This window comes from Trichogramma pretiosum, unplaced genomic scaffold, assembly GCF_000599845.2.
Source record: "Trichogramma pretiosum strain Unisexual culture from Peru unplaced genomic scaffold, Tpre_2.0 scaffold3, whole genome shotgun sequence".
NCBI lineage: Eukaryota > Metazoa > Arthropoda > Insecta > Hymenoptera > Trichogrammatidae > Trichogramma > Trichogramma pretiosum.
Genome location: NW_019641698.1, coordinates 1,036,986 through 1,053,587, shown reverse-complemented (window position 1 = coordinate 1,053,587; position 16,602 = coordinate 1,036,986). Strand labels below are relative to the sequence as shown.

Sequence of the window (16,602 nt, the reverse complement as noted above, 5' to 3'; positions counted from 1 at the left end):
ACGAAGAAACTTGATGTGCTTTCCATATGCAGATTTGCCGTGCCACTGCGGCGCGCGGCTTATATTCTCGCGGCGTCGTATAAACGCCCCAACAGCGTACACGCCTCGCCACGCCAACGTGTGTGTGTGTGTGTGTGTGTGCGACTGCACCAGGTCCCTTTGTATCCGTTTTACTATAGTAATGCGTGGCATATAAAGTCAAGCTCATCATCTTCTCTGCGCGTGGCACGAATATATGTTATAAATATAATATATATGTACGCCGCACACTTGGTCGTCGCTGCTGATGCTGGTGCTGCTGCCGCCACCGCCGCCGAGCGAGCGAGCAGTGAGACTTCAAAGTCAGTTAACGTTTCCTTCGTGTGCGTTTGTGTCTCGTGCTTGTGTACAATTCGTATATGCCTGTGTGAGTGTGAGTGTGTGTGTATGCGTGGGTGGGTGAGTGCGGCACTAAAATAACATTAAGTCGGAGCCTACCGCTTTGTTGTTATTTTCGCTGCCACTGCTGATAATGGCTCATAATATAAACACCACCTTGTGGCTGGCCGTGCGTGAAAATACGTCATTTTTTCTCAGGCCATTATGGTCGCGGCTATACATATAAGGTTAGACGCTGGCTTTGGGATTGACGAAATTTCTCATTTACATGCATATGTGACGCAGATGCGGTCGCTAGATGAGATTGCGTAATGCGGCAAACACACAATTTCTATAAATGAACAATGGAACGATTTCGAAATGGCGATTCTTTGTTTCACTATTCTTGCGCAACATCCGTCGTAAAACACTAATCGATTTTGTATCACTAGCCTCGAGCATTTCAGCCTTCTTTTCTCGTATTTTACCGCGATTCCAATATCCCATAATTTTATGCATGCGAGAGTAAATCAAAACTACCCGTTGTAAACTTGATTCTATTTATGTAAGCAAAATTATAAAAAAAAATAAATCAGCATAAGACCCGTATAAAAGTAATCAATATTTTTTATATATTATGAAAAGCACTATTTCACAAAGAAGGCAAAACTTTGAGATGCAAGACTTTTTAGAAGACGGCGACCGCGCGGCAATTTCAATATAGATTTTGCATCGCTTTAATTATGGCAATGAATTATGCATGATGGAAAGTAAGTACACGATTTTCTTTTTTTCTCTCTGACCCTTTTGACACATAATAATCAATCGATATATACGTATGGAAAATTCAGCTCTTCGTGCAGACGAGCGAAGAGTACTTTTTGACAGCACCCACCGACTCCGCCGCAACGCGCGCATATTATGATTGTCAATTGTGGACGTCAGAAACTGATTGACGCGCTAAAATCTGTCGTTACATTATTTTGATCGTCACGCTCGACTAATTAATGATAATTTATTAGACGATAATTAGAAAATTTATAATGAGCACGAGTGAAAAAAGAAACGGGGCGAAATCAAGCGACATTTGAAACGATCGATCGGGAGCGTTTTTTTAAATAGACTTTTAATCTGTTAATTGAAACCTCCTGCAGACCGCATTCGTTTTTATTGTTCCTCTATACATTGATCACGTAATTCTGGAATTCTGTTAAAATAGAAGCTTTCCTCTATGTCAAGTTGGTATTATTCTTCAAAGAGTCTGGCGTGTGTGCACACACGCATCAAAAGCTCTTTCACTCAAGCCGGATTATCATTATTATTATTATTGTCAGTGAGCTAACCCATTAAGAAAATAGATTTGAAGAGCGTATTAATCGCTCCGGGGTAATTGCTTTTGGTAATTTTCCAACGCGGTAATGTCAAAATAAACATATCTATATTTTTTCATTATTTTTAGCGCTTCCAACAAAATTCAATATACAAATGTTATCTCCAGATTCGAACGTGCGCGCGCGTGGGCAAGCGAAATCAGTAAAGTTGCTGTGTTTTCATTTCCATTTGTGAAGTTCAAAGGTACACTCGATATCAGAGAAAACATTTTATGCAAAATATTCGAGTTTTCAAGATCGCTTCAAAGAGAATACGTGTTTTAACCTTTACTACGCCACTACACGAACGCACTCTCAACTTTTGGATTTCATTCAAACTTTCTCAACATGTATAATAAATTGATTCGCGCTAGGAATTCGAAGGGTACAATTGATACGACGAGCAGCCTCGCCACGCGCGCGTTTAAATCTACTTGATGCAAGCTCGAGTATATCATAAAACGCATTTTTTAATATAGCGTGTGCTCCTAAAGTGGCGCAAAGGAAAGAAAAACTAATATAAACGCGTGTGTGCTCTTCCTTAGACCGACCTGGTGCCTTTAAGTTTTGCTGTGTTATTCAAGCTTGCGTTTCTTTTATGGAAAGATTAAATGAACGTCGAGGTACGGGATTTCATTGAACACGCGTAATCCTGCACAAGATGCGAGATGCCTGTGTTAACGCGAATTCCTCACATATACAGGCCCACATATACCTACATGCTCGCGGCAAAATGCCCGGCGTGTTTTTTGACTCTTCCTTTCACGGGTTGTATCCCAAATCCCTTTTGATCTCAAAACTGAAAGACGTTTTGGGTCGTCTTTTTAGTTTGGCTTCCTTGTACGCAGGCACATACGATTCGAATTTATGGGACAAACATGACACGGATACGTGTACCTCAATCCTTTGAGAGGAAAATGTGCAAAGTGAAGCATATAGAAAAACGTACATCCTGAAAGCTCGAAATAATTCGTTCGATTCACAGGCTCTGCAGCGATCATCGACGAATACGAGTAACTCTGACTTGATTTATATTTTTCTTTTTTCAAACTCACGTGTATGCAAAGGCTATTAACTATCGCTGTATTGCACTGCACTTGAAAATACGTATAGAGCTATCACTTGAAAAAATAATTGCCGACGAGCCTTTAAAATCACGCCCTTACAGAAGAATCTCCTCGCTCATTATTTTGAGAGCGGAAAATACGAATCGATCATTTCATTCTTGAATTTCAATGTTTTTATGGACAAAAACCAGAATTTAACAACTGTTTTTTCAAAACGAACAAAAATAATGTTATGCAACGAATTCGAGTTTTTGTTGTGTTTATATACATATGTACAAATATAGATGGGATACAAGAAAGCGCAGGCGGAATTTAACATGACGCTTGGTCAGAGTGATTCAGACGAAAGAGAAAGAGGATAAAAGCATCATGATTCAGTGATGAACCTCCTCTCTCATCTTTCCTGCGCACTGTCTACGTACGACGTATATCTCTCTTGAGGGAGCGTAGATGCTTTACGATTTCGGAATCAACCTAACAGCTCGGAATGGAATGTAGTGTAACATCCTCAGGTGTATGGATGTGTGTAAGTGTAACATATACGAGTAATGTTCTTCATGATGATTTGATTCGCTCGAGACATTTACAGAACTTACGGGTTAAAGTGACATAGTTGCTTCTTAGTTGTTGTAAACCATACGGTTCAAGAGTTTTGGCAAGTGATATCAAATTTGATTCAATTGTCAAAGAAAAAAGTAATAAATACTTTTTACGGAAAAATCTGCGGTATCATTTGTGACTGTGAAAAAAACGTCAACCTTCAACTTCACACACGAAACAATTAACTTTTCAGTCTATTATTTTGCTAAGCTTGCAATGTTGTGGTTTGCAAAGAACTCAAGATGCTATGTTAGTTTCAGAGACATTTCCTGGATTATTTTTTAATTTTTGTTCGTTAATTGCATTAGATGTTACCCAACGACGCTGCTTCTTGATTGACTTTTTATTATTTGAATGAATAATTGTTATGACTGAAACGATTCATTGAAACTTTGATATTGCATGGAAAAACTTGGCAACGAGAAAGAAATCCAATAATGAACATCTAGGCACTTAAGATTGTTAAACTTGAGTAAACATAAAAATTTGCCTGCGTCAATTCCGATTACTTGAAAAACATAAGTCACGGTTTACGGTCAATTTTTCATGTTTATATATTCACATCTGTCCAATCAACGTTTTAAAATCCTCATAACATAACGGTGACTGCGCGGCATATCGTCAAACAAACACATACGTCACTGTCTTAACTAATTGAGTTTTGCTATGTACAAGATTTCTCTTTCTCTATCATCTCGCTATATGTCTCTATTTCTCCAAATAAGTAAAGTACCTTGTAGTGAAGCGTACGAACGCTCCGTCTAGAAATTCGCATACATTATACCGAAACTCGCGCGTATACAGACACATATGGGCGAACTGTACTAGATTTGCCCTAGGAAAGGGATGCGAGAGTATAGTTGAGATATTAAGGCATATGTATCTGCGCCGTATGGCTTTAGTAAACGATGCACGTGAAGCATACTTGCGGGAGTTTCTTCGAGAGGCTTCAAAGTGATACGTGGTTTTATCTCAACATCGAGTTTATTGAGTGACAAACGCACGTCTCGGTGGCATTACGAGATTATCAAGTCGAATTTCTGGATAAATCCGCGACGAGCTATGTACAAACCGACGGAGGAGTTAACTCACGCACACGTATAATCGGGGGAGACTGAAATTACTTTTCTAGTTCGGTCAACTGTTACGATTGCACGTATCCTTCTCGGATCAAACGAATGCTTTAAAAAAGCGAAAAAAATAAAATACTACCAGTTGTTTCACGGTAGATTGGATAATAATTTTTGATAGATGAAATTGATAGAAATCGTGATGGAAGATGGAAAAAATTAACCCTGCTATATTATACATAGACTGAAAATGTTAACTAGCAGTTCTCATTACGGATAAACTCTCGTTCAACTGTAGTCATGCAGATTTACTTGACAGGTACTTCGACAACGTACAATTTGTAAGGCTCAGCAGGAGCTCGACTGTAGCATATTCACTTCACCTGTGCCTTCACTTGACGTCGAGTCGAGAAGTTGATATAGCTGAAAATTATGATGGTTCATTTATCAATGCATAAGGAGATATCGCTCTACTTCTCTTTAACCCGTTTCAATTGATTCATTGAGCAAACTTGCAGTACGCCGGTGGGTATAGTCCTTTGAATAAACCCTATATAGGATTAAAAATTGATCTTGATGAAATTTTTTGCTCCATTCTCTCGCGAATAGTTTTTCTATTTTTCTCCGATTAGGTTTTTCCAAACTACACTCACTTTCTTTTAACCTTTGCTCGCGAAATGACATTATACTGGTTGACGATAATAAACTTTAAATAAGAAATCTTGTCATTCTGATATTTCTGTAGCTCAAGATGGACTAGTTAATATGAAATTAGATTCACTGTTTCAGTTAAAATTTTATTTGATTATTAAATTTGTTAAGAACAACCGTGCTACGATTTATTAAAACTACTGCAAAATAAATATAACACACAATTTTAAGAGCTGAACCAAAAGAAAAGTAAAAAATATTCTCGGTAATGGCGACGGTGTATACCATTTCTCAGAGCTTGTGTGTATGTACAAGTGGCGCTCAGCCACGCATTATACATAGTCTTCAAAGAGAAACAAGCGCGCAGCGTTGCAGTGGCCGAAGGACCCGTGGTACGGGATACGAGTTGAGCAAAGTTCCGCATGTTACTCACGTAATTCCGTGATGACATCACGCGTGAAGAGCACAAAATATAAAGCCAAGGTGAGGCTCGATGGCCCTTGTGCAGGTGTCTAAAGTATGTATATAGGGTCGCGTGAGCTCGCTGTAGTGTATGGAAATGCTGTGGCACATGCACTTAAGCTCGGCACTAAAAACAAAAAAGCCTCTTGAAGAATCGTTGCATTTATGAAACACTATGCCTCGAGTAGAATAAAGTATGATAAATGTCACTTGCGTAACGGTTCGATTAACCATTGACTTTTCGAGTTGTTTTTTTAAACGCTCTTAAGAAAATCGCAAGCTTGCTTTAAAATTATTTTCCCGGACATTACAAAACTTTTTTATACGCCGCTTAATTTGAGCTAATTAAAAATATGAGAACTTTAACATCAAAGTAAATTAGCCATTCAGTATGAGATACTCGCCAAACTAATCAGGAGTAAACTCTGAAAATCCTTACCCAATTCATATCTTTTAAACACGAAATAGTTTTGTAAGATCTGATGATATTAGTAAAAGATAAAGTTCGAGTGCTCTTAACCAAGATGAAAAGGTAATGAAAGTTTAAAAATTATCTTAAGTGCAATTTTAAATAATCCAGTCATGGTTGTGGAATAGAGTGTTAATACACGAAGAATAAAGTTGATTGAAATTTCTAAAACGCTTTTAGAAAAATTAAATGAAGTAACTTTTGTGAAAAAGTCAAGAACGATACGTTATACAGAAATTGTTAAAAAGATACCGAACCTCAAATGTAAAATTGGTACCATATTCGTTTCTTACCATAATTATTTTATATTTTTCTAAGGTACATAAGAATATTTAAATGGTCGGCCTTGTTTCTGAACTTTAAAGTAAAATATTCATGAAAAAGTATACAAAAAGCGTTGTTAAATTGATGACATCAATTTAAGATCAAATATTTTAAATATTACAGGAATTCTAATGGTAAATAACAGAACTAATAGTTAAGAATATAAACTACTAGTATACCATAAGGTATAACTGTAGGAATTTTTACAAAATAGTAAGTAATAAATTAGCGATTTCATTCAATCAAAAGCTAATATAATACTGCTTAAGTTGAACTATACCATTACATAATATATGATAGTTTCTCCTTCAATACCATCTGTACCCATTGAACTTTAAACTCTGAGATACTGATATTGTACTCGAGAACCTTTTGTAGTCTTATATGAATCGTAGGAAATCCATCAAAGCCATAAACAATTCTCTTCTTGTTTACACCAGTTATTCTGAATACTATGCTTACTTTAAAATTAAGCAAAATGATGCATTCATTGAAAATAATCCATCAGAATCAATTTTTTTATGTACTTTAAAATTCAATTCATAAATAAGAGTTATTTTTTAAATTGGAATATAAAAATATTTTCATTATGTATTAATCACAGTAACAAACCTCAAAATAAATGATGTGAAAAATTTTTTCTAATTTTTGATAGTGAATAGTGTACTTCCACATTATTGAATAAAATAGAGAAAAAAGCACTTGCACGAAAGGGCGTCAAGTAAGAAACATTTTTTATCGCTGAGTAAGAGTAAGCGTCCGATTATGTATGAAATTTTAAAAGTTTTTCGAGGCCCTCATAAATTTTTAAACATGCGGTTGATAATTTAAAAAACAATAAACAAAACCAAATGATAAACTTGTTATGCTACTATATAACAGAATTTAATTTATTATAAGTAGCAATTTTGCAAAATTTTGCTAATTTATTAATCATTTTCATCGTTTCCAAATAGTACGATTGTCTAAAAATATAGCACATTTTAAAATTGTGCTTTTTACTTTTCCATTGTTTGTTATAAATCAGAGACGTATTAGTTTTTGACAATAAAATTGCTTCAGAAAAATTAAAATATGAGTTTTTCGTAAGCAGCGTCGATATAAGCTACGCTCATGCTCATATTTCACATTTTATTTATTTGCATCAGAGAGAGAGAGAGAGAGAGAGAGAGAGAGAGAGAGAGAGAGAGAGAGAGAGAGAGAGAGAGAGAGAGAGAGAGAGAGAGAGAGAGAGAGAGATAGAGAGAGAGAGAGAGCGAGCTTGAAAAATCAAATGGTATGTGTGGGGAAGAGTAAAAGGCCTTGATGAAAAATCGAGAAGTACGTCAACGCATCAAACGTAGTTTATACGTATAATTAGATTCCATGGTGTGCGCAAAGCAGTCCGCAACCTACGGCAGAAATGTTGGCAATATAGATGGTCGATAGTATCGACCAACGTCTTTGTTGTTTTTCTTTGTTCCTTGCTTCTCTCTATTATTTAACAGCCTAACGGGTCGCTACTATTGCTGTTGACCTTTTTATGTGTAATGACCGATCGTTTCACTTGCCTTATGTATACGTACATAACATTTATACATTATTACAAACACGCTCTCATGCGCTCTCATTCCTTGTGAATAATGAAATATTGTGTGCTGATCATTACTAACGTGTTAACTTGCGAAACTGCGTCCATAAACGACCCATAACTATTTCTTGAATTGACATCATTATATTAAATCTTAATGTTTTTTCGTTTCAATTCTAGAAATTAATTTAGCTGCAGTCGAGTTTTCGCTACGAGCTTTAGCAAAGTTTTCGCGAAATAATCTATATTCCAAGCGGTAGATGAACGTGATCCATCAACATATCGCAGAATCGAAAATACAATTACCTGGGCAGGGGAAAAGCAATTATACGCGGGAGGTCAAGTATCCTTGTGCATATAAGGAGCTGTTGGCTTGCTGCTGAGCAAAATTCATTCTTCAGTGGGCAGTCGCTTTAAAATTACGGAAGCCCCGGCATCATCTGCTCTGTATGCATGAAACTTCCTTCAACGTCGTCTAAACTATCGGCAATCGACTTTCGCTCAATCCTCTTCTCTCTAGGTATATATGCACGTATACACATACACACGGATGTACACTTATACTGGTAGACATGCAAGTATATGCATTCATAGGATCTTGGTATATAAGTATACACAAGCTGTTTTGGCTGCTACAGAGGAAATGGAAGAGGCATCTTTGCTAGCCCCAACGGTGAATATCAAAGCTCCAATGAAGCTTGATTAGATTAAAGCCACCTCTGCAGCGTCCTGTATGTATGCATAAGCAAATGAGAATGTCTATACGGAGGGGTTGTTTTATATGTGTGACAATACATGTACACATTAGCGATCGGTACTGTCCAGGAGCATTAACATACACGCGTGCACGATCGCGAACATCAGCAAACAAGGAATAAGCCTTACCCGGCATATCATTCTCTCCGAAGATAGGAGCTAGCTGCGCAGCGTATAGGAGAGACTAGTAAGAGTACGACTATGTCGCCGCACAAGCTGCGCAGTGGACATAATCTTTGGTGCTGATGGCGCTATATTGAATCTCTATACGCATCGATCGATCGAATCGTGTACATCCGATGCTTCCCTAATGCCATTATATGACTCCGATCGCCGGAGTTGCTGCTGCTGCTGCTACTGCAGTTGCTCGTATGCACACACACACACACACACACACACATGCATTCGCGTCTCCGAAGCTCGGTGCATACACAGAGGGTACACGCGTGTAACTTTTAATCCCAACTGAGCGAATGAGGGATGATTACGAAACGTCGAGCGGAACGCCCGCGATTACATATATATACTCCGCCGCTCGGCAGTGTATATCTATAATCGGAGCCGATGTCCAACCAACCAGACGATGACTATACTTGAGTGCATTTTCGGTCCACTGAGCTGGATACTTCTATCATTTGTAGCTACTGAATGACGTGCACGCACGCAGTCTCAATCTATATCTTCCTCCCCCTTCTCGCCCCCTACAGTCACACTTGCGCGGATTATATCATTCGGAATGATACGTATGTCTCTTGCGTGTATCTGCGAGATTTTTTAGCAGCGCAAAAATAAAACCGTTGAAGTATTGATGAATTCATGAAGTAATTACATTGGCTCGGCGTTAAAATTTCTAGCTATTTTCGTTACACAGACCACGCGCGTTGAATTATAAACTCATTCATTTAATTATTAATCTCGCTCGGCACCTTTGCCATGTGGCAATATGTTCACAAAGTATCGAACAAGCGTAACAAAACAAAATAGGTTTTGAAATAACAAAAAAAAAGTATCAGCCAATAACCCGGTTTTTTGCGATACATCCTGGCGCACACGAGCGCTAAGCCGCGATCGACAGTATAAAATATAAATTTCCTAGAAAGCGAGATAAATCCATGACCGTGTGTGTGTGTATGTATGCCAGTGTGCGTGCGCGTGTGAGTGTTTGGGTGGGTGGCGCGAGCACAGAGCGAGAGTTACGTGATGCCTTCGAAGCACGAGATATCTCTTTTTCTCATCCCTTGTTACACGCAGGGTTGGAGCCAGGTTTGTTAAAAGCCCCGTGGGTCTGCCAATACAGCGGCTATGGCGTCCCTGTAACTAAAGTTAACAATTTGGCTGCGGCTCTTTTTCAGATGGCTTTTGCGAGTTTCAACAATTTTTAAGTCATGTATTTTTTGCTCTTCATTCGGAAGTACGCTTTACAAACTGCGGACTTTCACAAAAGAATGAATCCATAATGGTCAGCATCCACATTTTCTATTTTTAAAAAATATAGTATAGTCCACGCGTTAAAACCTTACAGTTTTTTCAAGATAATAACTTTGATGTAGTCAGTTTAGAATAATCTGATCAATGTAAGTCAATTGTAATACGTTTATAGTTTATCAAGAGTAAATTTTGAATATTTACCATGAACAACTTGTTAATAAAGTAGCTTAGGGGATCAATACTTACGTATAGCTTTTACGTATTAATACGTATTATTTTTTGTTAATAAAGCCTTTGAAAGATAAAATTGGCGGGAAAAATGAAAGAATCCATGAAATTTACTATTACTGTATAAATCGATAAATATTTATCAACGCAGCTATCGTTTATTGAGGAAAGTTCTGCACTCTCGGATCGTTTCGCAGCATATTTAATGTCGTAAAAGCGCATTCAAATTCCGCGTCACGATCTCGGAGGGGTACATAAGACGAACGCTTACCAGCTGACTGTTCGAACCACCACATCCTGGAGAGGAGCTTACACGCCTTCAGTCGCTTTAAGTACATGTATAACATATATAACTGGATCCGTGTGCAGCGAGGGTGGCACGGCTGTAAGTGAGTAGTATACCTTCTGACACATGTGCACTTTTCACGTACAGCATCAGCGTATCGCTCGAGCGGGCGGTGGCACCTCTGCAGCAGCGGCGGGAAAACCACTTGGGCGCAAGGCTGCGAGCTATATATTATGAGTCTGTCTATAAGGCGCGCATGCCACGGGGTTCTGTAAATCCCCAGACCATTTTCTTGAAATTACGAGAAGACGACGCCGCTTTTGCGGCTAGAGTGCAAAAAGCCTTGTTGGGTGATGCCTTATGGGAGCGCAGATATTAATATTTTTCCCTATCAAATTATCGATTCATTTTTTCGTGTAAAATGCTAATATTTAAATTATGCATTTAAAAATCCTGTTTAGCCAATGTAATTAATTGAAGTATATTTCTCTAAAGACTCAGCATCGAACAAGGAAAAAGACTGACAAATAACAAGAAAAGTTTCACTACAACTACCGAGAGTTCAAAGAATAAAAGCATTAAAAGAGGTAAAAACATGAATTATAATCAGAAAATAATCAAATTTTTCACTAACTAACGCTCGATCAAATTATTTTAGCATTTATCGATAATCGCCAGAATAGCTGAGGAAGGTACATGGGAGTTTTACCGATTCTGCAGAGCTGCTGCGCCCCTTGATGCAGCATCAACAGGCAAGAGGTCGTTTACCGAGGGTAGACGACCTTTACCCTCTGACAATCTCGAGTACAAGAGGTAAACCCGAGCAAAGTTCAAATCGATACAGGTGGGGCAGCAAACATCGGTCGGTAATGCAGCAGGGGTGAAACAGAACCAGAATTATCATCCCTTGAGAGGAGGAGGCTGTGTGTAGGTAAAGAAGAATTTATCTGTACGAAGAGGGTGAAATGTGTGCACGAAAGACAATATCATATTGAAATAATCTTTCATTTTGAGGCTTATTTACATATAAATATTAAGTTAGTTTGCTTTAAGTTATCTTTTTCTTTCTTATTACTGATGGACTTCAAAATCTCAAATGGAAAAAAATCAGTAATGATAAATAAGAAAATAATTCTTGAAAAATTATTTGTTATCAAATTACACATTAGAAAAAATTAACAAAGTTTGATGACATAATAAGCCAGAAAGCGTGCCAAATTCTGATTATTGCGGATGTAACGACGAAGTCCGTTTTGTACGATCGGCCAGGCGCATAAATTTAAACGATTTTGTGTACTCTAACACGGCGTAGATCGAAAACAAAAAATATCGATGTACCGGGAGTTGTAAAAGAAAGAGAGAGAAAGAGAGAAGGTAATATGAGCGAGTGCAGACATGCATCTAACACAAACTGCACAGATCCTCATACACGAGCGCGCATACAGTCGTATCGCAGAGTTGAACAGCCTCAATAGCGTCTCTGTCTTCACAGCGAGTGTTGCGGCTAACATTTGTCGAGAGCAGAGAGCTGTGTGCAGACGCGCGCGTGTATGTGAGCAGCGGCAGGATGATCTCTGAACGCGCTCCATATTACGACTGAGGAGGGGTGCAGGCAGTGCTGCTCTCGCTAGCTGCCTCCCTCTGCCTCTCTCTCTCTCTCTCTCTCTCTCTCTCACTCGCTCGCTCGCGCTTTCGTGGGCTAACGTCGGTCTCGCAGGTCTACGCGTGTGCAGGACACTATACCCGAAATTGCTCGTGCACGATGATCGACGACACGCGAATTAGCATCGTAATCACATTGGTACGGGCGCGTGGCCGCGCGAGCGACAGCCTGCTCGAATTAGTACAACGCGATTGTACCCTCTGAAAGCGTCCATATAAAGGCGTACACAGAGTGAGGAGAGTAGTAGACCAACAAATGCACGCGCGCACACTCACGCGGACGAATAATATACTGGCATGCGAATATACATTTATATATACACGCATAGAGCAATACGAATACTCGACAGTTCTGCACGCTACGTATAGTTCTAATTCTATAAATTTACAGTAGTGATTCGATTAAGATACATTCACGGCGTGTATGCTAAATCAATTAACGTCGGATACGTTTGAGGATAAAAGCCGAGTAAGCCAAGAGCCGCGCATTAACGTGTCTCTGCACGTGTATGTGTGCAATGTGTACATAAAAAGGATTGTCATTCCACGATATGTGCTTTCCAATGCTTTCGCTCGCGCCCAAAAAAAATATTTTCCTCCATTTTCGGTTCGTTCGCGGTTTACGTGTTTCAATATTGTAATTTATTCAGGCAGTATTCATTAGCAGATAGAAATATTCCATAGCTGGAGTATTACAGAAAATAGGGGAAAAAAATGAGGAAAATTTAACTTTGAAGTTTGGCTCGGCGAAATAAATTAGTTTCAAAAAAGTCCAGAAGCTGAATGCGCGGCTGTTTTCATTGAGTGCGGAAATGTAATTTTTCATGCAAAATAGAAAATTACTTTTAATTAAAAAATAAAACGCAGATATCTAGCTCGTTTCTACAAATGCGTAATACGTTTCCGTCTAATTTCCACGACATAACATCGCACTACATCAAGGCTCGAGTGATACTTGAGCTCAATTCATCCTATTAACGTATATAGTTGCATTACTAAAACGAGGAGATTGCAATTTCCAACATATATTTTGTGAGATGTAACATAAAGAAACAGGATATAATTAAATTGATAACAATCAGATTACGAAAAAAAATACATTTTTCAAAATGTAATATCTATGCTAAATATTGAATAAGCCTAATGTATAAATTATATTGTATTTTAGTATGTTTGATTCTCTTTTTTTATCGAATGACTGTCAGAATATTGAATTTTTATTTCTATGAAATGCCACAAGAAGTTTGTTTGCAAAAATATCTTAATATATCATACTATATAAAGACTGTTATAAATTTTTAGTCATGAACATAGTAAATAAAATCAAAATTATCATGCTAATGGTAATCAAAAAGCTTACATACCTGTAAGAAAAGTTTTTTATTGCTTTATTGATATGTTCTGCTCCTGAAACAAATAAGCCAATTCATGAAAATGTAAAGATACATTTTAAACAGGTTCGCATAAATTTTATTTACTTATTTATAAAAACAATTTATGAAATAAAGGTATCAAAAAAAGTAACTAGCATCAAATTTTAAGTAGTATGTTAATTTCTTGCTTTTCTGTTCCAGATGCATCAATTGAAAAGAACTACACCTTAATCGAGTCCTGAATATTATAGCTAGCAACAATGATTTGTAATGGTTAACTACATTAGTAAGCAATAATTTATACAACACTTATTAAAAATTTCTTTTAACTTAATATCAATCACGGTTCTTGATGATTACCTCATTTGTAAATAACAATTTGATCATAATCTTTATTTTTTCCACAAATATTTTCAAAAAACCTACAAATTTTTATTAGTTAATTTGTATAATAGATAATTCTAGCCTTTTTAGATGAAGACTATTGTAATGTTTCAAAAAATTTCAAATATACTAAGTGTATATTTAGTATATTATTAAGTAAGCGTTTAGTACATGGAAATGCTCATTTTAAATTATATCTTAAACTGCTACAACTATTTTACTCTCAAAATTATCAAAGCCACATAGAATTACCATAATAATTGTGCTTTTCGTCCTTGTTGATAAAGGGAATGTATTGTACATATCAATAGAATTAAATTATCAATTCAAACGTAGAATTGGTCATTTTAACTATATTGAGCTGTTAACATGTTCATCGACAAAGATATATTATAGTAAAATAATCTTAAACACAAATTATCTCTTAATAGTAATTTTTATAAAATTATATTTTGATCAGCTAAATTCACTGATATACTACATTTTCAGTTTTTGCCGCCGTGATGCAAAAATTCATCAAGCTTATAAATTGTGATAAATCAAGTAATAAAAAGAAATAGAAATGCTTTGAATACATCAGACATTAATTTTTTCATAGTATTGTCAATGTACAAATAGTATGTTGAAACTTGAATCATAATTTTTATGTATTGATAATCAGAGATAAACAGAGGTAAATTAAAAATTTTATATTTCTACCTTGTATAGATAATTCCTACACGATTAAAAATTTCATTAAAAGTTTTGCTAAACATTGTTAATAAATTTTTCAAATAATGCTATATTATTGGGTTCATTGACCTCAAGCTAAACTAAAATTTATTAGTTTCCTATTGAAGCAGGAGTAGAAGTTGTTAAAAACATCACAGTTAAAAAAAATCATTACAATTTCAAGTTGTATCACCAGTCTCTATTGTGTCAAGAAAGATCTGTCAAACCACCATACTTTCTCTTGATGAACCTACGCCCTCAAAACATGCATTAAAAGTTGTAGATTTGTTAAATCTCAATTTATAGCATTTGGAGATTAGAGAAAACAAAGTTTTTGAAATTATGAAAATCCTTACAACCGGATTCAGTTATAAAGGACATTTTGAAGGTTATACAGGCTGAGAGCATACAGGACACGGTGCTACGGAAAGATGTACAGATTTACACCACAAAAGAGCTACGACGAAATGAAGAGAGGAAAAGCATGGAAGAAAACGACTACATTACTAGACGAGGAAAACGACGTCGTCGACGATCTCCTCTGATGGTCTTCGTACGCGACGCTTTTCGATCGCAAGCACTCTGTCACATTGTAGTAGGCACTATATAGCATGGATACAAAGTATAGACCTCCCGTATACGTTTTGTACGTATATATACACACATAGAGCATGAGGAGCGGAGCAGAGGAGTACAACACGCTATCAGCAGCGAAAAACGTAACCATAGCAACCTGCTCTCTATCTCCTTCTCGCTCGCACGTTCCGAGTCGAAAGATACGGCGACGAGGCAGAGATTTTTAATTTACAGGCCAATATAACAGGTAAACTAGCGATACACTCATACACACATACACACTCGTATTATGTGTACGGCGAGCGTACACAAACAAAACATCGAGATACACGCGTCATCGCTCGACACTCCTATAACTGTGTTGCCGCTAGCTCCAAAACAATCGACAATCGAACACTCACTTAGCGAATTCGTCTCGAAGGTGGGCTTGCAGCAGTTTACATGGGCTCTGTGTACGTACGATCGCAGCAGTCATCTCTCTCTCTCTGTCTCGCGTGTTATATGTGTCAAGTCGCGAAAGCGGCGTGGTGCAAAAAATTCACCGACGATCGATCATCTCGATCTCGGTCTTCAAACTGTTCGCTCGTCGCTGAGACTTATGCACAAAAAAAACAATTGCCACTGCACACGAGACACTCGACGAACGTCGCTTTTCACTGTTAAACGTCAGCCCAGTCGGCGTACACTTATTACACGAGTATTATTATTGTATACAAGAGCGTATATAGCGGCTATACGTCGTCGAGGATCAACACTGAGCGGCCATGTTGCAGCTGAGCCGCCGTGCGCGATGCTGCTGCCAGCCTATGTGACACATACACACGCTCGCACACATACAGTAAACACACACCGAGAAGCGAGAGCTGTATGGAGTTTGCAGCACCACACGGAGTATAAGGACATGTATAGGCAGTGGCAATGCTATACAGTCTGTGCGTATATCTCGGCCTTTGACTGCGGGGGCGTTCTTATGTGTACAGCTATAGATTCAGCAGCGTGTACACACACATACAAAAACGTTGATCTCCGCGCGCGAGCGAGAGAGAGAAAGTACCAAACTGTACAGTTATACATATTGGCGAAAGACCGGCTCTCTCTCTCTCGAGTCTCGCTCGAGAGGCCGCTCGAAGCGCGCGCGATTAGTCGCGAGCAGTCGGTAACTTGGCGCTGGTAAGGTAGGATTGCGCGCTCAAACGTCGCAGTTATATTAGAGGCCACATACCAGTCGAGATGGCGAAAGTTGCATCGCTACGTCGGT

General features: G+C 37.8%; 1 protein-coding gene across 7 annotated transcripts in view; it reads right to left on the bottom strand.

Moving 5' to 3' along the window:
• The window catches only part of LOC106650532 (tyrosine-protein phosphatase Lar), a 168,210-nt gene extending 151,884 nt beyond the window's left edge, over window positions 1-16,326 (bottom strand). For 4 of the 7 annotated variants that reach the window (XM_023462427.1, XM_014368576.2, XM_014368580.2 and 1 more), the window contains exons 1-2: window positions 15,746-16,325; window positions 13,665-13,707 (exon numbers count right to left, since the gene is read on the bottom strand). The gene's annotated coding sequence lies outside the window, so the exon portion shown is untranslated. Of the gene's footprint in view, window positions 1-13,664; window positions 13,708-15,745 lie in introns of all 7 variants that reach the window. The other 3 variants (XM_023462426.1, XM_023462428.1, XM_014368581.2) reach the window with 1 other exon arrangement.
• Window positions 16,327-16,602: the final 276 nt, after the last annotated feature.